Here is a 26,967-nt window from a genome sequence, read left to right on the forward strand (position 1 = left end):
CAAAGACAATCGCCTGTGATATCATGTCATTTGTTTTTTGATTATCAGGTTGCTGTAGACCTAGTTATAATCATATTTATACAATATAGTTATAATGATATTTATACATGATCAAACTAGTGTTAATTTCTCCGCTTCAGTGATGTCCAGCGGCAGAATAACAGCTCGTTAATTCATGCTCGTGCAGATGATGAGACGGACAAAAGTAATTAATGCATGCCATTTTCGTGTTGTCAGATTCACAGTGCAAACAGCTCCCGGTAGGAATAATTCGAGTGAACATAAAACAAAGCCGATTAAACTTTCTTGCTCTGCTCAGCTGCACAGAACACAGCGAGCTCACATAATCCAGCATGCGTGTCGCACTACACTACCCACAATACACTTCGCTATGGACTACAAATCCCGTAAATATTCCATTTCCCCTCTCCTACAACACTAGTGTGCAACTTAAGCAAAACTGATAGTAAAATAGTTTTACATTTGGTTTTGTAGTTCGGGCCTAAATAAATGTTTTGTTGCCGTTTTTAATCGTTTTAAGTTAATTTGAATGACTATATATAAACCATTTGACATTATTAACGCATTTATTGGGTAAAATTGCTACTTTTTACTGTCATTCAATGTGTTTTGGTCATTATCAATGCACTGTCACTTTAATTGAGCGTGAGCAGCGCGTCAAAAATAGACCCAGCGCCGAAACTATCGCTGCACTGCTGCTTCGGCGACGCTCACGCCTCGCACTGACGCGCTGCTGCTGCGTGCGGTATGAAAGCTCTAATCTGTTAACATGGACGCCGAAAACACACGCGCTGCTCACGCTCTGCTCACGCGCCGCTGACGCTTGCGGTGTGAAACAGGCGTTAGTTGAATAATTACAGATTTATTAATAAACCATTTATTCATTAATTCATTTTCTTTTTGACTCAGTCCCTTTATTAATCTGGGGTCGCCACAGCGGAATGAACCGCCAACTTATCCAGCATATTTTTTACACAGCGGATTCATGCAGCATACATTGACTTTGCCAGTGTGGACTTTTTTTCTGCAACTAGTGGGTAGCACATTCGCCTCATAGCAACAAGGTCACTTGATCGATCCTTGGCTGGGTCAATAGGCCTTTCTGTGTGGAGTTTGCATGTTCTCCCCGTGTTCGCGTGGGTTTCCTCCAGGTGCCCCGGTTTCCAAAGACGTGGTAAAGGTGAATTAAGTAGACTAAATTGTCAATGGTGTATGTGTGTGAATGAGTATTTGTTTCCCAGTGATGGGTTGCAGCTGAAAGGGCATTCGCTGCATAAAACTTATGCTGGATATGTTGGTGGTTCATTCCATTGTGGTTACCCCAGAATAATAAAGCGACAAAGCTGAAAAGAAAATGAATGAATGAATAATAAATTTTTAGTTGACTAATGGTTATTCAATTATTAGGGGGCAGCCCTAGTAATAATTAGCCACTTCAACACTTTAAACTGAGAGATTGAACTCTAATGCCAATTTGTTTTTGTCTGGTTATTTTTTAAAATCTGCTGTTCATGCAACCAGTGACATTCTCTTGTTTTATTTTTAGCACAGGAGCGAACCTTTCCTCGTTTTTAGGTCAATTTGAATACAATTCAGAGGGTAACAATTCAATTAAAGGTTTCTCGATGCATAATGATGCATTTAATGCATAATGATTGTTTTAGTTATTTTATTAACAATGAAAATGTTATTTTTATGTTTGTTATTAGGGTGGCATGGGGGCGCAGTGGGTAGTGCTGTCGCCTCACAGCAAGATGGTCGCTGGTTTGAGCCTTGGATGGGTTTCCCCTCCACAGTCCAATGACATGCGGTGTAGCTGAATTGGGTAAGCTGAATTGTCCATAGTGTGTGTGTAAATGAGAGTGTGATGGGTTGCAGTTGAAAGGGCATCTGCTGCGTAAAACATAAAAAGATGACGGTTTTGTGAAAGTTGTGATTTGGTCACAGCTATGGTTTCTCAAATTTTTAGTGATAAGATGCTTTATATAGATAGTGAATGCAACAAACTCTAAATGGCCTGTAAGCCAATTATTTTCATTTAAGGAGAAGTCCACTTCCAACAAAAGATTCACACATAATGTACTCACCCCCTTGTCACCCAAGATGTTCATGTCATTCTTTCTTCAGTCAGAAAGATTTTTTTTTAGGAAAATATTTCAGCAATTTTATCCATCTTGAACTGAGATTGTGCCTCATTTTTGAAGTTTTTAAAGAAAATTTAAATGCGGCTTCAAATGATACAAATACGGTTGCAAACAGTCCCAGCTCAGGAAGAAGGGTCTTATCTATTCTCATTAAGAAAACACAATTAAATACTTAATAATTTCAAATGCTCATCTTGCCTTACTATTACTTATTAAAAAAAGTTCCTTAGGCAAACCTGTTGTTGCATTGTCATCTTCACTCGGGCCAAAAAATTGCAGCATGGTGCCAGGGTCAGTGGTTAACTAATGCCAACACTGGCTGATAGCTTGGTGTGTTATGGCCTTAATTGCTTCTAAAGGTATTTTAGGTGTTCTAAAGTTAACTCTAAAGATATTTAACTTGTACACTTTTGAGTTTTTAATAAATCTTACTTCTATTTATTTTTTCAGATTGGGACCAATATTGCTGAGTATCTTCATCCATTGAATTCAAGAATCTATCGAGTTTCCTCATGTTCTCGTCCTTGGAGACCACCACTTCTTTCAAGCCTTTGCTCATGTGCTGTGCTATTTATTATTGCAAAGTTCATTACTTGCCAAAGTGGACGTTTGCTATAAAGCATTCTACATCTTTGGTGTGAACTACCCCAAGCAGTGTTCCCTGGTGTGGCAGACTGTGGTTTATGGACATCCTGGGGAGGAGACACTAGCAGTAAGGGTTCTGCTAGCATTAATTTTTGCTGACAAACAGTAATCATTAATACTGTGACCTCACTGCTTCCTTGGATTCTGTGTTCTTTAACTTGTACTTTGGATTGTGGGGGAAAAGGAGCACCCAGAGAAAACCCACACGAACACGGGGAAAACATGCAAACTCCACACAAGAACACCAACTGACCCAGCTGAGGCTTAAACCACCGACCTTGTTGCTGTGAGGCAATCGTACTACCCACTGTGCCACCATGACACCCATTTCTAAAGAATAGTTTTTATAACTCATTTCTAATAACTGATTTCTTTTCTCTTTGCTATGATGACGGCACATAATAACAGACTAGATATTTTTTAAGACACTCTACACTGCAGTTACATTGCAACTAATGTTTCTTACAGACTCTTTTATATCTCAGGATTGATGTTTGCACATGATTGTTCGAGTAAAAGTTAAAAAAAGTTTTCCTATTTCAAATTTGTTTTAAAATGCTTCCATCCTCAGGTTTCATTTTAACTTTTATATCTGTTTTTTCTTCAAAACTGCATTTACATTGAACTTGATCATCCTTACTGATGATTGCTTTATAGCTCATATATTGATGTTTGCACATAATTGGTAAAGGGAAAGTTATAAAATGTTTTCTTATTTTTTCTTAATATAAAATTTGTATTTTCTTAGTTTTTATTGTTTGTTTTGTTTTTTCAAGCTGTTTGATGCCTTTTCATTATTACTTTCACATATTATTTTCTGCATTGCAGTTGATGATTTATATGAGAATATGTTGATGTTTGTGCTCAAATTACTTTCTGACTTCAGTCATTTAGATGCATTTTCATTATTACTTCCTTATACTATTGTTTTTCTCTACTCTGCAATAACATTGCTATTGCCTCTTACTGATGATTCCTGATTTATAAATGATGCAAATGTTTTTGAATGTATTTCAAATATGCATTTTCTTAAGGTAATTTGTCTGATTTCAGTCTGATGCATTGTTACTGAACTTTAGTCAGTGTTTCTGTGATACAGTTTGATAAATTTTCACAGAAATCGTCTTAACCCTTTAACAACCCTTTCAAGAAAAAAAATTGGATTGCATTTCTCAACTGCTAATGTTGCTATTGAACACAATCAGTACATTTTAACACATGTTATAATTTCTAAAATATCAACCTCTACCAAATGATTGATATGTATGTTTATGGTAAAAGTACCAGAATTATGAAAAATCTGAAAAATTATGTGTAAGACCAATTAAAAAAAAAAATATATATATATATATATATATATATATATATATATATATATATATATATATATATATATATATTTAAAAGAAATATTTTGAACACTAAATCATCTTTTTTCTTATGACTTTAACAGTCATTATTTAAAACAGTAAAAACGAGGTCAACCATTTGGTAGAGCAGGCAGTCAAAGGGTTAATGCTGAGGTGCAGATGGGAAAAATGTCAAATTCATTTGGACACATTTTATCTTTTGTCATAAATAAAATTCCATTACTGAACAAATATGTATTGCTGTAGAATTGTTTTTATTTTAGTGATTTTAATCATCAGTTTCTAGATTAAATTTCTGACCCATTTTGGGTTACATTCAACCCAGCAGTGTAGTAATTTTTAACTAATAGTTGGGTTAAAATCACAACCCAGCATGCTGGGTTAAACTTGTAACCCAACTTGCTGGGTTAAAGTAACCCAGCGTTGGGTTTGTCCCTTTTTTACCCAGCGCTGGGTTACCAAAACAACCCAAATTGGGTTGTTTTCAACCCAGCAGTTTTTAGAGTGTAGTATGTTTAATATTTCATATAATAATCTATTCAATCATAGCCTAATATTTTATAGTAGAAAATAGTTTAAATTACAATTTAGAGGCAGCTGAAATCAGGTTAGTCGATCTTTTAAACAGCAGGTGGCACTGTGAAGGTCTGGAAGTGCAGGTCTAGCAGCTGAACGAGCAGGTCTGAGCGTGCAGTTGGGTCTCCGGGCCTGCAGCTTCATACTATTGTTTTCCAATAATGGGCGCTAATGGGCGCTAGATGGCGCAACACGGCTACTCATTGCATTATAAAGTACAGAAATGCATATATTTCTTAAAATAAATGTAAAATGTAAATTTTTTTTGTATATTTTGTAAAATAATTATTTGTTTGTTTATATATATAATTTTTTTATTATTAAATTTACATATTAACTTTTTAATATGTATAAAGCATTTAATAATAATAATAATAATAATAATAATAATAATAATAATATCAACAACTACAACAGCATCAGAATATGTCAGAATATATCTTGTGATTCCTACAGTTACACAGAAACTTTCCAAACTATGAGCTGTGACAAGCGCACGCTCACGCACACACACACACTCTCTCTCACTCGTGTGCTAATGCTGAGATCAGTCAGACTGGAACTGGAGTCTCGTCTGTCCGCATTGAGCGGTTTCATTAGTTATGAACACATAGATTATTTACTTGGTTGCAGCCTGTGAAGCGCAGACCGTCTGTTTTTAAAGGTAAAAGATTGTATTAGTTCATAATACTGCTGTTGTTATGTTTCGCTCCGTTTGTTTGTTTTTTGACGGTCGAGGCTGTCACTATCTAATCCGTAACAACTTTAGCAAAGTCTAGGCTCCTGATATTTCTGAAGTAAATCTGTGTTTTCGGCGTCTTTATGTCGTTTAGAAGCTAGAATAACTTAATGTTTTTAATAAGCAGTTCTCAGCTTAAAGTTTCTTGTAAATAAACTTCATGTGACTTCGGTTTTACTACATGTGATTGGTCTGAAACACATTGATGTCGATATTAAGATGGAGAATTGTATAAGGTATACATTGGTAGATCACATTATGCAACATTAGATGCATTTACTAAAATGAGCAACATTTGTGGCTTTTTTTTCTTCCCTTCTTATATATATATATATATATATATATATATATATATATATATATATATATATATATATATATATATATATATATATATAGTGAGTTTTTTGTCCTTCCATATAGATCTACACAAACTGGCTTGGGATAAAGTTGGTTTTATATTTGCACAGTCGTACTTTCTGCTTAATAATATAGGCTGATTTCTAAAAAGTATTCTTTACTAATTCTAAAAAGTGAAGTCATTAATGGTAGCCAATTACAAAAGTACAACTTTATTCAAAGTAAATAAGTAGTACTAATGTTGTTTTGAAGTCATACTTACATGTGATTTCAGACTGAATATTTAAAGTAGTGTAGTAAAAAAATATAGGGACGGTGTCACAAGTTGTCACTGTTAAAAAATGAACAAATGTGTGTATATAAAACCAACTCTAACTCGTAAACTACTAGTAAACTAAAGCATATGCTACTTCCAAATGTTCCTTGAGGTCTGTACTGCAGTTTAGGTGTAATTTGATTTAGCATGGCTGTGTGAAAGTAAAATACTTTAATTTCAATACAAGATGGCTATTTTACATTTCAAGTGTAAATTGTTGCTAGCTGTTCCCATGAGATTCAGTGTTTTGTGTTAAAACCTTGAACTTCAGAAGGACAGGATGCTTTGTGGTCACCAGTCTACTTCCTTACCTTTTTTCAGAGTGTGAGGTGTGGCCCACGCCGGTTTCCACTTCAGTAGCCTGCTCAAACACTAATACATCTTCTCAAATCTGCCTTATATACACAGTGTTGCTACAGTATAAGTCATTGGATTATATGCTGTTTCGCAGTTGTACGTTAAACAGAGGAAGTGGGCCAACAGAAAGCATGTGTTTCTGTTTGAAACCCTCCAGTGAGAACTAATGAACCACAATCACACTGACATGTGGCCTGCTGCACATGGGTATGCTCGGAAAGAAGCTGTGTTTGGTGTTACTCTAGCTTTGGAGGCACATGGAGATGTGCCTTACATAATAGAATTGTGCTTTATTGTTGACGTTTTAATGAAATTTTGAGTTTAAAAATTGTTTTTGAAAATTGTGTTTGTATTATGGCTATGGTATATATTATGAGATCATCTGGAAAGAAACGAACATGTTGTTGACTCATCCAATAATAGAATCGTTGCTTCTTTTTTTTCTTTTGGTTCGAGAACCGTGTGGTTTTGAAATGATGTGAGTCATTACTTTGCTTTTTTTTATCTGGATGATATGTCTTACTAATTATGACCTTTAAATGTTATCTAAATGTGTAGAACTTTCCAAGTTTGTTGTGCACTTCAGTGGTATTGGTAGCTAGCTTTTTTTAGTGGATTTGAAGACAACGCTGGTAAAGGTACTGATATTAAAAGGCTGAACGTTATAGACACTCTTGAGAAATACCTTACATCTTTCTTTTAGTATCCAGAGTTTAGGAGGGCACTCGCGTTGTCTCTGGGGAAAGGTCTAAGGAAAACTGGGTTCGTGAGCAGTGTTGGGTGTAATTAGTTCATGTAATTGGATTACTTTTTGGCAGAAAAAGTAAAGTATTTCAGATCATTTTTTTTTTCGGTACATAAAGTCATGAGTTCTGGATAAATCAATTTAGAGATTGAATTAATGGATCAAGAATATTGAACATGCTTGAGAAACAATGAGTATGTTTAGAGTACATGGACACCAATTCTCTGATTTTATTATGATTAAGAAAATACTCTGATTAAAAGTCTACCATGTAAACTGATTTTTTATTTTATTTTTATTTTTTTTGGTTAATTTAATCAGATTAAGGTTATAATCAAACTGAACTGAAATCGAATTGAGACATGTGGAGTATGCTGATTTAGTCACATTATTGAGGTGCAGTACAGACATGTAAACACCTTAATCAAGCTATTATCGTCTTGTAGGATTTTCACCACATTTTGCGACAGGATAGTCTGGACATACTGGACACACACGGCTGTTGTCAGCGAAAGATCACAGACACCTGAATCGCAAAATGCTGAGGTTTTTTTTCCCCATACGGCGTGCGAATGAATCACCGGAAATTATATGAAACTCCGGAGGAAATGTGGAAAACGTGGTGACACAATGACATTAATCGAATTATGTGCTATAACATGTTAAACGGGATGATGAAAGGATCGTACAAAAAGCAACTCATGTAAACACCTTAATTATATTATAGTCTTATTCAGATTAGGCACATAATTTGATTACTGATGTCCATGTAAGCATAGCCATTGAATTGAGTCCGCAATTTATGTCAAAATATATGCACACTGTGAAAAATGCTGGGTTATACACAATTCTTTCATGTTGTTCAAACGCAAATTCGACTTAAGTTTATCAGTTAACTTAATAAAATCCAGTTAAATTTGTAAAAACATTTAAGTTTTTCCCAAACAAAATCAAGAATTTTGTTCATCCCATTTTAAGTAGTTTGAACAGCAGCAAAAATCATTTTTGAGTGTATGAAATGTATTCTGTTTTACTACATATAATGTTAATTCGATTTTAAGTGTAAAATTTTTTGAATAAAGCTAAAATGTCCTTTTTGCTTTCAATTTCTATTATCTATGTGGCATTGAGACACTCACCGACCATTTATTAGGTACACCTGGGGGCTGTTCCAGAAAGCAGGTTATGTGACATACCCGGGTAAGTTTGAGAGTAAGTAGGTGGATAGCCTCAACTTTGGTTCCAAAATCGGAGGTAACTTCTGGGTATGTTAAGTAGCCATAGCAACTTACTCTCTGAAGATAACCTGCTCCGGAGCAGGTTATCTTCAGAGAGTAAGTTGCTATGTTTTAGAGTTTGTCTGTTTCAGAGAGTTTACTGAGCATTGCATGCTCTTTTGATGGAAATATTTATGGATGTGGACACACAGATACAAGTTTTTTCGTTGTGAGAGGGTTATAAGTGCATAGTTTTTTCATAACCAAATTCATAATGTTAAAGTATTTAACAAACCTTTTTGAAATCAAATGTGACAAACCCCGGGTCTGCGCTTACCATAAAAAACATTCAGTGCAGCTCTTTGTATTCACGTCAGGGCATTTTAGGCAACTGTACAATGTGGCAGTATGACCACCTGTACAGTATGCCTGGCACTGAACTGTTTTTTACACTTTTGTACAGTTCCTTGGTCATACATTACTGCGTATCATTACACAGATGATTCAGAGCACGGAAATAGTGTAGTGGACAGTGCGTCGATAAAGAACAACGGAGCGCACAACGGAGCGAGTTCGAATCTCACTTACAGATCTTGTGTTTTTTTTTCTCCTTCTGCACCCTCACATTTTTCTGTATAATATTATAAGTGGCAGCTTTGTCTTTTGTAGGAAAATATATCTATAATTTAAGATGTAGGAGGTCGTTCTTATATATATACATTCACACACACACCTACATTTTTTAATATAATATTTTTTTTTAGGGTTTCTAAATGCTATTGTGTGCATTAATTGCAGCCGATTTTAAAGCTCCATCAGTCACTAAAGGACACTGATAATATAAAATTTGTCCAAAGTATAAGTGTGCAGGTACAACTTAATTTTCTATCCTTAATCTTTTGGTGTTTCAACTATTAAACTCATTACTGCTTCCACTTACCAGCTCATCACACACCCCACCTCATCACTATGTTGAGGCTAAATGGCTGATTTTCAGGAAGTAATGATTCAAGTGTATAATAAAAATATAGTAAAAAAAACTATAAAGCAAATGTTGCTTAACACAATGTTTATTTTTATTATATTTGTATTATAAAATAGAATCATTACTGGGCACTACATTGTTACTTGCTGGAGGACAAAAGATACCCTTTTCTGCCTTATACGATGACACGTACCTGCAGCCTGACCCAGAGGAAATCTCAGTGACCCAAGCAGACAAAACAGATGGAAGAGTGCTAAAAATATATAATTAGTCAAAAAACTATGTTTAATCAAATAGTTTGGTCTGTTCATTTCTTCATTTCCTGAAATAAAATGAATGATTTTGTACACTGCTTTATACACGCACCTTTCAATGTGTAACATATTTTTCATATACATTTCTCACCTTAGTTGATGCTCATGTGACTTTTATCTTTGAAGATGGACCTTATACAGCTACTTGAGAATTTAAATATGTAGATAAAAGATTTTGTGATCCAAGAGTAATATTCAAATATGGAAAAGTGCAGAAAATTTTTACACTGCTTGTTAGTTGAGGCAGAAGGAACTTCGTCTGCATGCAAAATAAAAAGAACCTAAAGCTATCTGACAACAATCACTTACAACAGTGACAGAGTGTGTGGTTTAAGTCAAAAACTCAACCACTGAAAAGCCTTTATAATAGGACACAGCAGTTAGACATGCCTCTTTCTATTAGCTGCATGTCAGAAAGAATATTCTAGAGTGTTAAATAAAGAGCTCCAGTAATTAAATATTACCTTTTATGATAATGTTTCTGTGTTTAATGACTTTGGACAGAGTTCTAGCTCCAGAAAGATTACAATTTCTATAAGCCTTATTAGTCAATACACAAATTGTGGCCTTAAGAAATTAATGGAAGGAAAATTAAATGCATGAATGGTTACACAACATACTCAAAAAGGATGTTAAATAGTAGTTTAATTTATCATTACAATAAAATGGAGGGTGGCATGTGTAATTTAATGAACTAACAAACTTTCTTATTATTTATTTTTTTCTTTTCTTATCTATTTCTTATTCTATATTTCTTTCCTTCGTTGAAGCAGATGTGTAATCTCTGTGTTTAAAACCTCCAGCTCTGCCTTTTTTCTCACCGTGATTTTCTATGGTTACTCGTGAATTCGGCGATCTACTGAAAATGCCTTCAGGTGTGTGCCGTGCACGCGCATTAACCCGCGGTTATCTTCAGGAGGTTGATTTAACTAACTCTTATCACCTGTTTTGGAACCAACATACTCGCGGTAAGCAGGTTTTGGGTAAATCAACCGAGAGTTTAGGGTTTAGCAGATGGTAAGTTAACCCAGCTTTCTGGAATACCCCCCTGCTCAACTGCTTGTTAATGCAAGTGTCTAATCAGCCAATACCATGGCAGCAACTCAATGCATTTACGCATAGACATGGTCAAGACGATTGGTTGCAGTTCAAATCGAGCATCAGAATGGGGAAGAAAGGTGATTTAAGTGACTTTGAACGTGGCATGGTTGTTGGTGCCAGACGGGCTGGTTTGAGTATTTCAGAAACTTCTGATTTACTAGGATTTTCATGCACAACCATTTCTACGGTTTATAGAGAATGGTCTGAAAAAGAGAAAGTATCCTGTGAGCGGCAGTTCTGTGGGAGCAAATGCCTTGTTGATACCAGAGGTAAGAGGAGAAGGGCCAGACTGGTTCGAGCTGATAGAAAGGCAACAGTAACTTAAATAACCAGAACTGAGGTATGCAAAATAGCAGCTCTGAATGCACAACATGTTGATTAAGGCAATTCTGAAGGCAAAAGGAGGCTCAACCCGGTATTAGTAAGGTGTACTTAATAAAGTGGCCGGTGAGTGTATATGTACTGGAATGCATTTATAAGCTTGGATGATAAAACGGTATCCAAATTAAGGTATAATATGGACACCAATAGAATATTCTTTGGCTTAAACCCATTGATAGTTTCACTCTGGTTTCATTTATGGTGTTCTCTGAGTGGCAGCAGATAGCAAAAATAGTAGAACAGAACTGAACTTAAACACTGAAAACTGAACTGACTCTTTCAATTCACTATAATCTTCTATGTAAAGCTGCTTTGACACAGTCTACATTGTAAAATTGCTATAGAAATAAAGATTAATTGAATTGAATCATTAGCTTTTGATGCGGAGTGTCATTTTCTGCTGGAGATACTGTTTGTTGACCTCTAAAATTAAATAAAATAGTCATTAATCGGTTGTTTCACCTAGTTTTTAGATGCAAATAGGTCACTTACAGTATTATTTTACCTGCGCAAAGCAAACAGTATCATTTCATTATTTAATTTCTCTACCTAAATGCCATTTTTATTCTTCAGGCAACCATAAATCACTATATATTTTGACTTTTTTTCTTTGCTCTGTTGTAATTATTCTTGCTAGTAATTTGTTTATTATTTTTAAACTTGATTCACACCCTTACAATATCACCCCCATCAATCTAGATTCAAGACTTTTCCCCAAAAAAAGAGATCTTAAAGTCATCTGTTGAAATTGTATTCATATCGCAATATATACTGCAGAAAAACAAAATATCGCAATGTCAGATTTTTACAATATCGTGCAGCCTTATTCTAATTTATTATGTACACTGATTATTTATCAGAGATATTTCATAGTGTGTATCACATGCTAAACAGTCATGCTAGCTGTTAGTTGAGTAGTTTGTTTTGACATGATATCCAGAGACAGGATGTCCCAATATTGTACTGCAAATAGTGTACTGGTTCACAGAACAGCTTACCCTGAGAACATTCGTGGTATACATATATGAGATTTTACAAAAACTTTGACTCATTTATTGTACTAGTTCTTAATATTATTTGACTCTCATTTGTCCGATTTCTGGAGTTTGGCTTTGGAGCTTTAAACTACATGTGGTCAGTCCAGGGAAAGTCCAAGCCTGATGTGCAACCAGTATTGCTAAATCTTAGCATTTGTGCAAAGTGTTTTAGTATAAGCTAAGGAAGTTACAGGAATAGTTCACCTAAAAATGAAAATCTGAACATCATTTACTCACCCTTTACTCATTTCAAGTCCTCATGATTCTTTTTCTACTGTTGAATAATGAAGAATGTTTTGTGAAGAAAGCTGGAAACCCGTGACTTCAATAGTATTTTTTATGATGATGAAAGCCAATGGGCTAGATTTTTAGCTTTTTTCAAAATATCATCTTTTGTTTTTAACCGAATAAGGTTTGGAACTGCTTATGGGTAAATTACGAGTAAATTTTGAGTGAATTATCCCTTTAATTAATTTATTACTGAAAGTTCGGTTTTGAAACCAACCCAACGCTGTTCTTAATGTGACTATACATGTAAACACTAGTGCATGTCAAAGCTGTGTGTATTCATGTTGCATGTCTGTGTTTGGGCGAGCAGCTAAACTGAGCACAGATCAGCGTTGAGGATCTTTCTCTATCAGCACCTTTTCATTGCCCTCTTCCTATCGTTGACCTGTGATTAATCGTATTCACAAAGGAAGGGCTCCTGCTGTGTAAACAACAGCCTGCTGGTGCTGGTACACCTGTATTCTTTTGCCTGTATCACATGCCATTTTCAACCGGATCCAACTGTTTTGATTAAACTGTTGATTTAGAGTTCTAAATTCACATTTTCAGTTCAATTCTCTTTAATCCATTAGGTTAAGGCTGTGGTATTAAAAGTGATTCAAGCTTAAAGGTATTCAAAAAACTTTGTAATTTATTAGGGCTGCAGAATCACTAAATGTGTGTATCAGCTATCACAATCTTCATGAAAATATGTAGCTTTAACAAAGATCAATTGTATTTTTCATTGCAATGAAGACTGTACAGTGTTTTTTAAATTTGATTACATAACATTGTTGTATTACATTTTACTTTAATAATGTAAGAATATCCAGAGGACCATTAGAGATGCGCGATTCTGGCTAACATGAGAATCGCGATTTTTTGTTTTTTTGCTTAAAATAAAGATCACGATTTTTCTCTTGATTCTGTAGATGTAAAAAAAAAAAAGACTAACATCAGGGAGATATTATTGTTATTTCTCAAATATATGGTAAATCACCAATAATAATATTATATGAATATAACTGTTGGTTAAAATGCAAAATTTTGTATAGACTTTGGATGGCGAACTGAACGGACTTTAAATTTTTTCTAGTCATAATGCACAGTAAAGTAACAACATCACAACTATTCATAATCCTAAAGTTAAATTATTATGTTTGAGACATATGCTTGCAATCTGTCATTGACAGCATTATTAGACTATATTTTTCCACTGATAAAATCAGACATTTGTCATTATCAGATTCCCCTTGCATTATATTCATCATTACCTAGGCTAGAGAAGTTATACTGACGCTGTTAAACATTTATTTTCATGCACAACACTCTGTGTTCACTATGAAAGAAAAACATAACAAATATATGTCGCAATCATTACTCTAAAATGCAATAAGATCATTTAAATATTGCGCATACTTTCAGTTTCCTTTTCTAAGTGCGGTTCTTACTTCCTGATAACTCTGTGCAACAAACTGAATGTTATTTACAACTTTATTACCTGTTATTCATAGCCTATGCAGGTTCTGTTCACTAAAGTAGACATCATTTACATGCGCTCTGTGGTAACCACTCACGGTCAGCTTATGTGATTTTGGGGCCGCGAATACATCATTACATGAAGACAGGAATTAAATTTTTGAGTGAATTATACCTTATAAATGCAGTATGTGACTGTTTTAACACTGTTTGGAGGTGTCATATATACATTGCTAAGCTGCGTATATAAAACAAAGTGAGGACTTGTACCTTTTCCTTCTCTTCTGAACTTGAAAATATGATTAGCAGAATCGTAGAAAAGGTGAATTAAGATAGTCTTAGGGTCGAAGTGAGATTGCGATCTTTTTACGATTAATCATGCAACTCTAAAGACCATAACTCACATTTCATTTTTATCATTTGTACTACGTTTACAGTAGAATTTAAAGGGCACCTACTGTATTTTACCCCTTTTTCAAGATTTAATACAGTACTTTTGTGTCTCAGGAATGTGTCTGAAAAGTTTTAGCACAACGCAATCAGATCATTTGCTATACCTTTCTAAATATGGGAAATATAATTTGTTAGGACTTTGGACAATAACCAGTTTCAAGGTTTACAGCGGTTTGAAAACGTCAAGGTTTTAAAGCAGCTAAAATTCTCTATTATACTGTTCCAAAGATAAACAGTTTAAGTCCGAATTATTAGTCCCCTTTGATTTTTTTCTTTTTAAAATATTTCCTAAATGATGTTTAACAGAGCAAAGAAATTTTGACACTATGTCTGATAATATATATATATATATATATATATATATATATATATATATATATATATATATATATATATATATATATATATATATATATATATTTTTTTTTTTTTTTTTTTTTCTGGAGAAAGCTTTATTTGTTTTATTTTGGCTATATTTTGGGTATATAAGGTTTTTTATGTGTTGTAAAGAAATCTGTGTTGAAACTAATGAAGAGAACAAAAGACAATGATTTATTTTAATTGTTTAGCCTGACATGTTAACAGTTCCAAAATAATAAATGTGTCCTAAAATGAAATGTATAGTGTTCAGTGTTTTTTTTTTACTATTTTAGAACATATTTTAGAGCCGAAAAGGTGATACAGTGAAACCATGATATTTTTATCCAAGGTTATCATACCATCAGAAACTTATACTGACCCTTGCCTAGTTAGGACACTGTAGCTGTTTTTGTTGCCTGTGCCTTTAATGCAAATGAGCTAGTTCTCTGAGGTCAAAGCCATAGATATCTCTCTGTATTGTTTTGGTGCGTGTAGCCTGCTCCTGCTGTGTTTCACCTCAAATAAACAGCACAGCGACAGACAAGAATGAAGTAGATCTCCCTTACTACTGTAAGAACTTTCCTAGCGTTTTTTTGATGTATTTGCTGTGGAGTTAATTCAAGCCTGTATTTTGATCATACAGTAGGTGACCCTTTAAAAGTGTGTTGTGGTTATCTGCTAAGATCTGCTGATGAGTGCTCTGTGCTTAGTTTGGTGAGAAAATTGAAGTGAAGGCAACTTTTAGCTTATTCTTTACTTTAATTTAAGTTTACAGTAAAGGGATAGTTCACCCAAAACTTAAAATCATCATTTACTTATCCTTCCCTTGTCTCAAACCGGTTTAAGTTACTTTTTTACTGATGACCACAAAATAAGTGCAGTTTATTTATAAACTAATTTTGAGAGGATCACGTGCTTATGATTGCTTGCAGCCGGCCCCGTATTATTCAATTTATGATTTACCAATCAGATGATTCCTAAGCCACTATAAATAAATACCCTAAGTTTCATATGACAGCCATCTTCGTTTTGAAGAATCCCCCCTTCCTACCCCACTCCTCCTCCTTTACTAGATGGGTGGCATGGTTGCCCATTGGTTAGCACTGTTGCCTCAAAGCAAGAATGTCACTGGTTCCAGTCTTTACCAAGCCAGCCAATGTTTCTATGTGGAGTTTGCACTTTCTCCCAGTGCTCATGTGGGTTTCCACCGTGTTCTCCAGTTTCCTCCCACCATCCAAAAACATGCAACTTAAGTTAACTGACTAATCCAAATCAGCACCATAGACATGCTCCTAGTTAGTAGTTATCTCTTAAGAGCAATCACTGTCTGTTCATTAGCTACTACAGTAGGGAAGTTCTCGAGATCTACCTGAGCTCAAATTCCCCTCTTGCCTTGCAGACAGGAGGGAGCCCAGGGCTCGAGGATCTTATGAGCTCAGGGCTCTCTCCCAGGACAGCATGCCAAACAAACTTTATAGTCAATTATCAGCTAAGTGTGAACTCTTGAAGTTATTTTAAAAAATATTGAAAACCTGTAACCATTGACTTACACAGTACTTGTTTTTCCTACAATGAAAGTCAGTGGTTACAGATTTTTAACATTTTTCAAAATAACTTATTTTGTGCTCGACTCAAACTGGTTTGTGACAAGTGAAGTGTCCCCAAACCATGACAGAATTTTCAGTTTTGTCAATCCTAATGTGATTTGGATATTGTTTGTTCATTCATTTAAATGATTTGTTTATTTTAAGTAATTATTTTAGTTTTTGTGATTGTCACAAATTGATAATTTTGTAATTGGTTTGGTTATTAAATTTTTATTTATTATATTTATTTATGAATGTTAGGTTTTATTGTTTCCCCTATGTTGTTTAAGTGTATTGTTAAACACTCTGTAGTCATTTCATTAAGCAGGTCAGTTTGAGTGTGTTCAGACTTCCTGAATTTCTGTTGTATTTTTGTTTATATGGCGTCAATTTTTAAACTAGTACTAGTATTTGTGTTGCTTTAAGTTTCCTATTTTGTTAATTTGAGTAAATTTTTTCCCCTTCATTTCCCTGTGTCCTTGTGCCTTACCATTGGGCTTTCTCACAGTTTGCATTTCAGAATTTTCATTGTATACTGTTGGCATGGGCCGGTATAAGATTCTGATGGAATGATTACCTTGGATATAAATATCAGTTTCACGGTATCACGGTATTGAGGTTACTGCTCTAAAATATATTCTTTTTAAACTTCTGGGTAAAAAACAAAACCTTTCCCCCCTTTGTGCACAATATATGTTATTTTGAAAAACATTTAAAATATTTTGGAGCAGTAAACATGTCAGGCTAAATAATTCAAGTGAATTATGGTCTTTATTTGTTTCAAAAACACTGATGTTTTTACAATTTAAAAAGGCAACTTTGGAGATCATTTCTTGTGGGAGATACTGTTGTCCTAAAAAAAATGTAAATAAAAATCTTACTTGCACTTTAGGAACGGTACAGCAGAAAAGTTTGACGGTTTCAAAACCTTGACTTTTCCAAACCGCCGTATACCTTGAAAACGGTTATCGTCCCATGCCTAGTATACTATACATGTTTCAAAGTATCTTATGTTGTGTTCAGTAGAAAAAGAGCATTTGGGTGAACCATCCCTTTAAGTTCAGAATTATTATTGCTCTTGCTAAACATGAGCAAAGTTAGCTGTGAAAATAAATCTGCATCGTCGAGGAGGATAGTTTGAGAGGTCAGAAGCTCTTCTAGGATAACAGCTGGAGAATGTCAGCAGTTATTTGACTTTCAGAGTCATAAAAAATCATCTACAGCATCATTGTTTGGGTGGGTTTCAAGACAATAATCATCTACTAACTCTCATACAAAAACAAACTCATTTTTCAGTTAATATTCAGTTCACACCAGAATAAATAAAAAATAAATGCCTTACATCCAAAGTAAATTGGATCAAATAAAAAAAAAAAAACACTGACTAACAGGTCTCCCATCAAGACAAGGATTCCAAAATCAATGCAAAATGGGTTGTTCAGCAAAAAATAAAGGTTCTTTTATGGCCATACTACACTCTAAAAACTGCTGGGTTGAAAACAACCCAATTTGGGTTGTTTTGGTAACCCAGCGCTGGGTAAAAAAGGGACAAACCCAACGCTGGGTTACTTTAACCCAGCAAGTTGGGTTACAAGTTTAACCCAGCATGCTGGGTTGTGATTTTAACCCAACTATTAGTTAAAAATTACTACACTGCTGGGTTGAATGTAACCCAAAATGGGTCAGAAATTTAATCTAGAAACTGATGATTAAAATCACTAAAATAAAAACAATTCTACAGCAGTACATAGTTGTTCAGTAATGGAATTTTATTTATGACAAAAGATAAAATGTGTCCAAATGAATTTGAGATTTTTCCCATCTGCACCTCAGCATTAACCCTTTGACTGCCTGCTCTACCAAATGGTTGACCTCGTTTTTACTGTTTTAAATAATGACTGTTTAAGTCATAAGAAAAAAGATGATTTAGTGTTCAAAATATTTCTTTTAAATATATATATATATATATATATATATATATATATATATATATATATATATATATATATATATTTTTTTTTTTTTTTTTTTTTTAATTGGTCTTACACATAATTTTTAAGATTTTTCATAATTCTGGTACTTTTACCATAAACATACATATCAATCATTTGGTAGAGGTTGATATTTTAGAAATTATAACATGTGTTAAAATGTACTGATTGTGTTCAATAGCGACATTAGCAGTTGAGAAATGCAATCCAATTTTTTTTCTTGAAAGGGTTGTTAAAGGGTTAAGACGATTTCTGTGAAAATTTATCAAACTGTATCACAGAAACACTGACTAAAGTTCAGTAACAATGCATCAGACTGAAATCAGACAAATTACCTTAAGAAAATGCATATTTGAAATACATTCAAAAACATTTGCATCATTTATAAAACAGGAATCATCAGTAAGGCAATTGCAATGTTATTGCAGAGTAGAGAAAAACAATAGTATAAGGAAGTAATAATGAAAATGCATCTAAATGACTGAAGTCAGAAAGTAATTTGAGCACAAACATCAACATATTCTCATATAAATCATCAACTGCAATGCAGAAAAAAATATGTGAAAGTAATCATGAAAAGGCATCAAACAGCTTGAAAAAACAAAACAAACAATAAAAACAAATTTTATATTAAGAAAAAATAAGAAAACATTTTATAACTTTCCCTTTAACAATTATGTGCAAACATCAATATATGAGCTGTAAAGCAATCATCAGTAAGGATGATCAAGTTCAATGTAAATGCAGTTTTGAAGAAAAAACAGATATAAAAGTTAAAATGAAACCTGAGGATGGAAGCATTTTAAAAACAAATTTGAAATAGGAAAACTTTTTTTAACTTTTACTCGAACAATCATGTGCAAACATCAATCCTGAGATATAAAAGAGTCTGTAAGAAACATTAGTTGCAATGTAACTGCAGTGTAGAGTGTCTTAAAAAATATCTAGTCCATTATTATGTGCCGTCATCATAGCAAAGAGAAAAGAAATCAGTTATTAGAAATGAGTTATTAAAACTATTCTTTAGAAATGGGTGTCATGGTGGCACAGTGGGTAGTACGATTGCCTCACAGCAACAAGGTCGGTGGTTTAAGCCTCAGCTGGGTCAGTTGGTGTTTCTGTGTGGAGTTTGCATGTTTTCCCCGTGTTCGTGTGGGTTTTCTCTGGGTGCTCCTTTTCCCCCACAATCCAAAGTACAAGTTAAAGAACACAGAATCCAAGGAAGCAGTGAGGTCACAGTATTAATGATTACTGTTTGTCAGCAAAAATTAATGCTAGCAGAACCCTTACTGCTAGTGTCTCCTCCCCAGGATGTCCATAAACCACAGTCTGCCACACCAGGGAACACTGCTTGGGGTAGTTTACACCAAAGATGTAGAATGCTTTATAGCAAACGTCCACTTTGGCAAGTAATGTACTTTGCAATAATAAATAGCACAGCACGTGAGCAAAGGCTTGAAAGAAGTGGTGGTCTCCAAGGATGAGAACATGAGGAAACTCAATAGATTCTTGAATTCAATGGATGAAGATACTCAGCAATATTGGTCCCAATCTGAAAAAATAAATAGAAGTAAGATTTATTAAAAACTCAAAAGTGTAAAAGTTAAATATCTTTAGAGTTAACTTTAGAACACCTAAAATACCTTTAGAAGCAATTAAGGCCATAACACACCAAGCTATCAGCCAGTGTTGGCATTAGTTAACCACTGACCATGGCACCATGCTGCAATTTTTTGGCCCGAGTGAAGATGACAATGCAACAACAGGTTTGCCTAAGGAACTTTTTTTAATAAGTAATAGTAAGGCAAGATGAGCATTTGAAATTATTAAGTATTTAATTGTGTTTTCTTAATGAGAATAGATAAGACCCTTCTTCCTGAGCTGGGACTGTTTGCAACCGTATTTGTATCATTTGAAGCCGCATTTAAATTTTCTTTAAAAACTTCAAAAATGAGGCACAATCTCAGTTCAAGATGGATAAAATTGCTGAAATATTTTCCTAAAAAAAAAATCTTTCTGACTGAAGAAAGAATGACATGAACATCTTGGGTGACAAGGGGGTGAGTACATTATGTGTGAATCTTTTGTTGGAAGTGGACTTCTCCTTAAATGAAAATAATTGGCTTACAGGCCATTTAGAGTTTGTTGCATTCACTATCTATATAAAGCATCTTATCACTAAAAATTTGAAACCATAGCTGTGACCAATTCACAACTTTCACAAAACCGTCATCTTTTTATGTTTTACGCAGCAGATGCCCTTTCAACTGCAACCCATCACACTCTCATTTACACACACACTATGGACAATTCAGCTTACCCAATTCAGCTACACCGCATGTCATTGGACTGTGGAGGGGAAACCCATCCAAGGCTCAAACCAGCGACCATCTTGCTGTGAGGCGACAGCACTACCCACTGCGCCCCCATGCCACCCTAATAACAAACATAAAAATAACATTTTCATTGTTAATAAAATAACTAAGACAATCATTATGCATTAAATGCATCATTATGCATCGAGAAACCTTTAATTGAATCCTTACCCTCTGAATTGTATTCAAATTGACCTAAAAACGAGGAAAGGTTCGCTCCTGTGCTAAAAATAAAACAAGAGAATGTCACTGGTTGCATGAACAGCAGATTTAAAAAAATAACCAGACAAAAACAAATTGGCATTAGAGTTCAATCTCTCAGTTTAAAGTGTTGAAGTGGCTAATGATTACTAGGGCTGCCCCCTAATAATTGAATAACCATTAGTCAACTAAAAATTTATTATTCATTCATTCATTTTCTTTTCAGCTTTGTCGCTTTATTATTCTGGGGTAACCACAATGGAATGAACCACCAACATATCCAGCATAAGTTTTATGCAGCGAATGCCCTTTCAGCTGCAACCCATCACTGGGAAACAAATACTCATTCACACACATACACCATTGACAATTTAGTCTACTTAATTCACCTTTACCACGTCTTTGGAAACCGGGGCACCTGGAGGAAACCCACGCGAACACGGGGAGAACATGCAAACTCCACACAGAAAGGCCTATTGACCCAGCCAAGGATCGATCAAGTGACCTTGTTGCTATGAGGCGAATGTGCTACCCACTAGTTGCAGAAAAAAAGTCCACACTGGCAAAGTCAATGTATGCTGCATGAATCCGCTGTGTAAAAAATATGCTGGATAAGTTGGCGGTTCATTCCGCTGTGGCGACCCCAGATTAATAAAGGGACTGAGTCAAAAAGAAAATGAATTAATGAATAAATGGTTTATTAATAAATCTGTAATTATTCAACTAATGCTTCAAATGAACATCACAAGTCAACCAGACAAATGTTTAGACAAGGGCAGCCCTAATGATTACAATGAACCAAGTAAAATATTATTACATACCTTCAAATGTGGGGATTAACTCCTCAAGATTGCATTCTTTTAGTTTGATTTTTACGCAATTATCCATCTGAAAAAGAATAACAGATAAAAGCGTTTAAGCAAAATTAAGTAAAAAAATATCATGTTAGCCAAAAGTCACTATATCACAAAAATACTCCTAAATGATAATAATTATCCAGGGTGTCACATAAAACGGTGGTCAAACTTTTTCTTTTTGCAGTCGAAGATGATTAGGTTGGAATTAGCCTTAGCTCAGACATTTCCGTTAGCATGAAACGACCCTTACATACAGGATTAATTAAAGATAGCTCAAATCACGTCTAGAATGTAAAATGCTCATAGTAAATTAATAACATTTGCTATTCAATGTACAGATGTACAGCTAAACAAAATGTACATGCAGAGCAGGACAATTATTGTATATATTTTGATTAAAAATAAACATTGTTAGAAGCTGAATTCAACACTTATGCATCAAAGTATTGTCACAAAAATCCATGAACAAACTTAAGAAATACAAGAGTAAAAATACTACTTACTGCTTTACAGTTAACACCCCAGAAAGATCACAAATCACAGTAACGTTACTTACTGTCATCACCTAGCCAACATAAAAATCTGTGTCATTCAAAAGGCATTTTATTACAATAAAAAGCTCCTAAATTATCCTAGGTGTTGTGTTTATAAAGTGGTCATCAAACATGCTTCACGTTAGTTTCATTAGTTACCTTATACTTTTCGAGCTCCTTCCGATGCCATGCGCGCTTACCCGTCCACCGATCAACAGGCTGGGCGTGAGGCGGAGCAACAGCTCGGGCGTTATGCGGAGAAACAGTTCCGGAGAAACAGGTCGCCGTTAGGCGGAGAAACAGGTCCGGAGAAACAGGTCCGGAGAAACAGGTCGCCGTTAGGCGGAGAAACAGATCCGGAGAAACAGGTGGCTCGTCAGGCGGACTCGGAGCAACAGTTCAGCCATAAGGCGAGCACAGGTCAGCGTGAGGCGGAGCAACAAGTCGGCCATCAGGCGGAGAAACAGAAAAAAAAGCGCGTGTATATTATACTAAGTAAACTAAGTGTGTTATTTCTTATGAAAATTGTTAAATACACACTAAATAACTTACGTCTCACACAGAATTTCACTCGCTTCCCCTCAAAGACAGCGCAAAGAAAATGGCGGTTTCTCACGTTGATGTCCCTGCATGTTGACGTGACGTGCGTGCTCTCTTTCACGTCCGCGTTCCCAACCCAGCACTGCTGGGTTATAGATAAAGATCGATTTTCAACCCAAATTGGGTTGAATCAACCCAATTTTGTTACCCAGCAGTCTCAACCCAGCATTTGGGTTAAAAAACCAACCCAGCGTTTTTTAGAGTGTATAGTAAAGTTCTTTCTTTGAAATGTCTACGATTTAGTGGTGTTCTCCAACCTCATCAGACTTTATAGGTCTTGTGAAAATTAGAATAATGGTGTTGTTTTAAGATGTTAGTGTCCGTAGTCTTACGGATATCTTTAAGCTGATGTGGTACAAAACGGTGACAAAAATTGCATTATAGAAGATATAAACATAGCCTTTTCACTTCCACCTAAATGTATCAACTGTTCTTTGTTCACTGGTCAAATCTTGACCAATCAAATGCTCTCTAGTATCTTACATGCCTTGTATGGGATCAAATTCTCACCGAAAGTATTGCAGCCACGGATGGAAAAATAATAATATTATTGACATAGCATGTAAAAGTTTTTTGGTTGGAATTCCCTGGAATCACGGACAGGTGTCTATATTATCTGAAACTCCTAGAAACAAATGCCACACTGAGTAGGTTGCATTGGAGTGATGTCAAATCCCCCTTCGCCTGATTGAGAAGCAACTGTCAATCTCGACTTGTGGACAATGATGACACTGATGCCTGCCCATAATTTAAATAAAACTCACATTGCCTTTCACAACCTCCTTGTTTCTTATTGTGCATTTAGTATCTCGACTAGTGGACAATGATGACAATGATGCCTGCCCATAATTTAAATGAAACTCACATTGCCTCTTACAACCTCGTTTTTTCTCATTGTGCATTTAGTTTTCGCTTTTGCGCATTATTATAATTATACAAACGATGAGAATATTTTTATTTACGTGCATTATTTTTCTATCCGCAACCACCATTCTTTAGGTGGGAATTTGATCCCATAGTCCCGTCCCCTTCAAGACGCTTCTAGTTTACTTTTTTATTTGTGCTTGAGCTCAACCACTCTCACAAGCAGAGCTGTGATAAAACAAAATGATATTAGCTGTCTTTTAAAAAGGGCAGGAGCTGTATGTTCCCCATTTTCATGTTTCACTTCATAATCAAATGTTGAGACGTTGACATAATCAAACGTTGAATAAAATTGCACATTTCAAATCACTTCACGGGACCTTTAATTCTAGTATTTATTTAAAAAAACAGAAGCTTCAAAAAGTATCCAGCTAGAAATTATCCACCATAAATTGGACAAAACGTTTCTATTTATTAAATTTTGTAGTTTTTTATATTTTTGTAGTATTTTATTAGTAGTAATATTATTAGTATTGTTGTTTAAGTAGAAGATTATTTGTTCATATTTGCAAAGGTTTTCAATAATTCTGCTAGTATTTTTTTTCTTTCTTTTACAAGGATGAATATATTTATGCAGACGTCGGCAGCATAGACACTGTTTCTGTCAAGCCATTACATTCCCTGAGACTGTGGTAAATAAATAATGCTCTTGCTAGCTTTGACCTGTTTTCCCTGGTCAGCTTATAGTAGATCTAATTTTTTTCAAAGAAACTTTTTCCTATAGCATGGTGAAAAAGAAGATCTTAGTCCTTAGAATTAGACAGTTTATCATTATCATTTGACATATAAATATCATTAAATATATTATATTATTAAAGGGATAGTTCACCAAAAACAATGTCAACATTTACACACTCATTTATTTGTTTGATCGGCACCAATAGCCTAGTAATTTAAGTGCTTCAACACAGCACTGAGGTATTTGATTTTTTACTAATGAAGTCATTGATTACAGGTTTTCAGCTTTCCTTAAAATAACTTATTTTGTGTTCAAAAAAGAAACTCGTACGAGTGACTCAATTTCTTTAAGATAGTGTCATTGACAACAAGGTATTTTAGAACTTCAGAACTTCCTTTTTATATACTGAATAATGCCATGGCAGCTCATAAAACGTTTACTTATCTGATCCAAAAACAAGACTAAAAGACATCAAATGCATTTTGAATGACATAAAAGTATGTCAAGTATGTAATACTGTGTAAAAGTGTGCTATTTATTAGCTTATTCAGTGGGCTACTGTATCTAGTTATTACTCACATTTAGTTAGGATCATAAAATGCGTTTAGAAAACATGAATTTAGTGCCTTTAGTGATTTTAGTGATAGACATTTACTTTACATTTAGTAATATATTATTTACTCTTATCAAAAGTGACTTACAAATGAGGCATTCGGTGATTCAATATGAAAAGCCAAAACAAACAAAAAGTGCTACTAAGACAAGGCAGACCTGTAGCCAGCCTGGTGAAAGAGGTGTTTTTTTTTTTTTTTTCTCAAAAAGTAGACCTTATTCGCCTCATTGTCTATTTAACTATGAGGTTTAAATACTGATTAAATACTTTTAGTGACATTTAAAAGCACTGTTTTTAGCTGGACTAGCTTGTATTATTTATGTGTAGTATTTTTAAATTACTAATTTATCACATCATATGTCATTGGGGGAAAAATAATCTGTTAAGGTTTTAAGTAAAAAAAAAAAATAGTAAATTAAGCAAAGTAAATTCTCATTATAATAAAAAAAACAATAATAACAAATTTAAACATAATAATAATAATAATTATCACTTTTAGTCTACATTTGTCCACAACATTCTCTCTGTTTCAGCAAATGGAACGATTTTTGGTGACAAATCTTATTTTGATAGGAAAATGCTTTGAATTTTTTCAAAAACTCAACAAGACACTCTCTGGGCCAATTTATTACCCTTTCATTTTGTTAGTGACCACTTTTACCCCATTGACTTCTATTGTAATGACATTTTTGGATTGCAAAGCCATGACACCATATTGTTTTATATTCTATTCACCTTATTCTCCACCGACGAGCGGGTGCCGCCATTTGAATCTTTTTGGCTTGAGACTTCCGGTCTCATTCACTTCCATTATTTTTTGACGTTAAAAACTGCTCATTACGCTGCTTGATGTTGCAATTTGATATTTTCTTATTATATTATTCTACTTGGTCTGTATAGTCATGCAAACATTTGTTTGTAGAGCAAGTAGTTTGACCGTTTTCTGCCGTTTATTATTCCTAGTCATTTCTCTCACTGAATCGGAAGTTCTAAGACAATCGCGAAAACAGGCGCACTTCCACATTTTAGAATAAGGTCAATATTGTTGATGGTTTTGCCTGTTGGAAGAAGTAAGATTAGTACTGTGTACAAAATTTGCTCTGGTCTCCCTGATGTCTATGTTGTCTGCCTTCCTAGCTCTACCAGCGAGATAGTCAAAATTCACTACATGGATCTCATATTTAAAGGGGCAGTTGCAGAATATCAGCAAATCAGTTACGTTACCGTATAAAAAGCATGCTTTCTAGTGTGAAAATGTTGCACACTTTTTATCAAATGCATTTAACTATGGAAGATTAAGTTGTTGTGTGTGATGTGGCTTTGCTCTACTTATCCAATATGTGTCCATATGTCTGAAATGTTCTGAAGCAGCAATACTGTTTTGTACTATCATTATAGTTAGCATTAGACTCACATCTGCACATCAGTAACTCGCCAGTAACTGTTATAATGTATGTTACTGTGAGAAAACATAAACAATGGAAATTAGTCAAGTGCAATTATCAAACCCTTGGGAACAACTGTGGTCCGAACCAAAGTTCACAGGACTGTGTTCTCTGGAATCTTCTGAAGCGGTGGACTTCAACATTACCATTAAATTGACTTTATCAACTCTCCTCGACGCCCACATCGGCGAACACACACCGATCTGCTCGTCGCTGCTTAAAGCCACCAGGTCCCATTCAATACAAATGACTTCCGGCTACTTTGAAGCTCTTTCCCGCTTTCGTTGTGAACGCAC

The 26,967-nt window shown here is 34.6% G+C and overlaps 2 protein-coding genes and 1 long non-coding RNA gene across 4 annotated transcripts in view; 2 read left to right on the top strand and 1 right to left on the bottom strand.

The window, feature by feature from the left end:
• LOC147837707 (uncharacterized) overlaps positions 1-26,967 on the bottom strand; it is an 838,558-nt gene that overhangs the window by 671,006 nt on the left and 140,585 nt on the right. The gene's annotated exons all lie outside the window — the stretch shown is intronic.
• On the top strand, positions 882-3,557 carry LOC147837709 (uncharacterized). 2 transcript variants are annotated; one of them, XR_015526903.2, is made up of 4 exons: positions 882-1,201; positions 1,568-1,620; positions 1,731-1,846; positions 2,616-3,557. It is a non-coding gene; the product is annotated as an uncharacterized LOC147837709 (long non-coding RNA). The 2 variants fall into 2 exon arrangements; XR_015526902.2 differs by lacking the exon at positions 882-1,201 and having other exon boundaries at positions 1,460-1,620.
• The window catches only part of si:dkeyp-19e1.3, a 60,567-nt gene continuing 38,909 nt past the window's right edge, over positions 5,310-26,967 (top strand). Inside the window, exon 1 of the mRNA XM_087312370.1 lies at positions 5,310-5,420. The gene's annotated coding sequence lies outside the window, so the exon portion shown is untranslated. The remainder of the gene's footprint in view (positions 5,421-26,967) is intronic.

The sequence above is a fragment of the Danio rerio genome, chromosome 25 (genome assembly GCF_052040795.2).
Source record: "Danio rerio strain M-AB ecotype USA chromosome 25, GRCz13ab, whole genome shotgun sequence".
NCBI classification, from domain to species: Eukaryota; Metazoa; Chordata; class Actinopteri; order Cypriniformes; family Danionidae; genus Danio; species Danio rerio.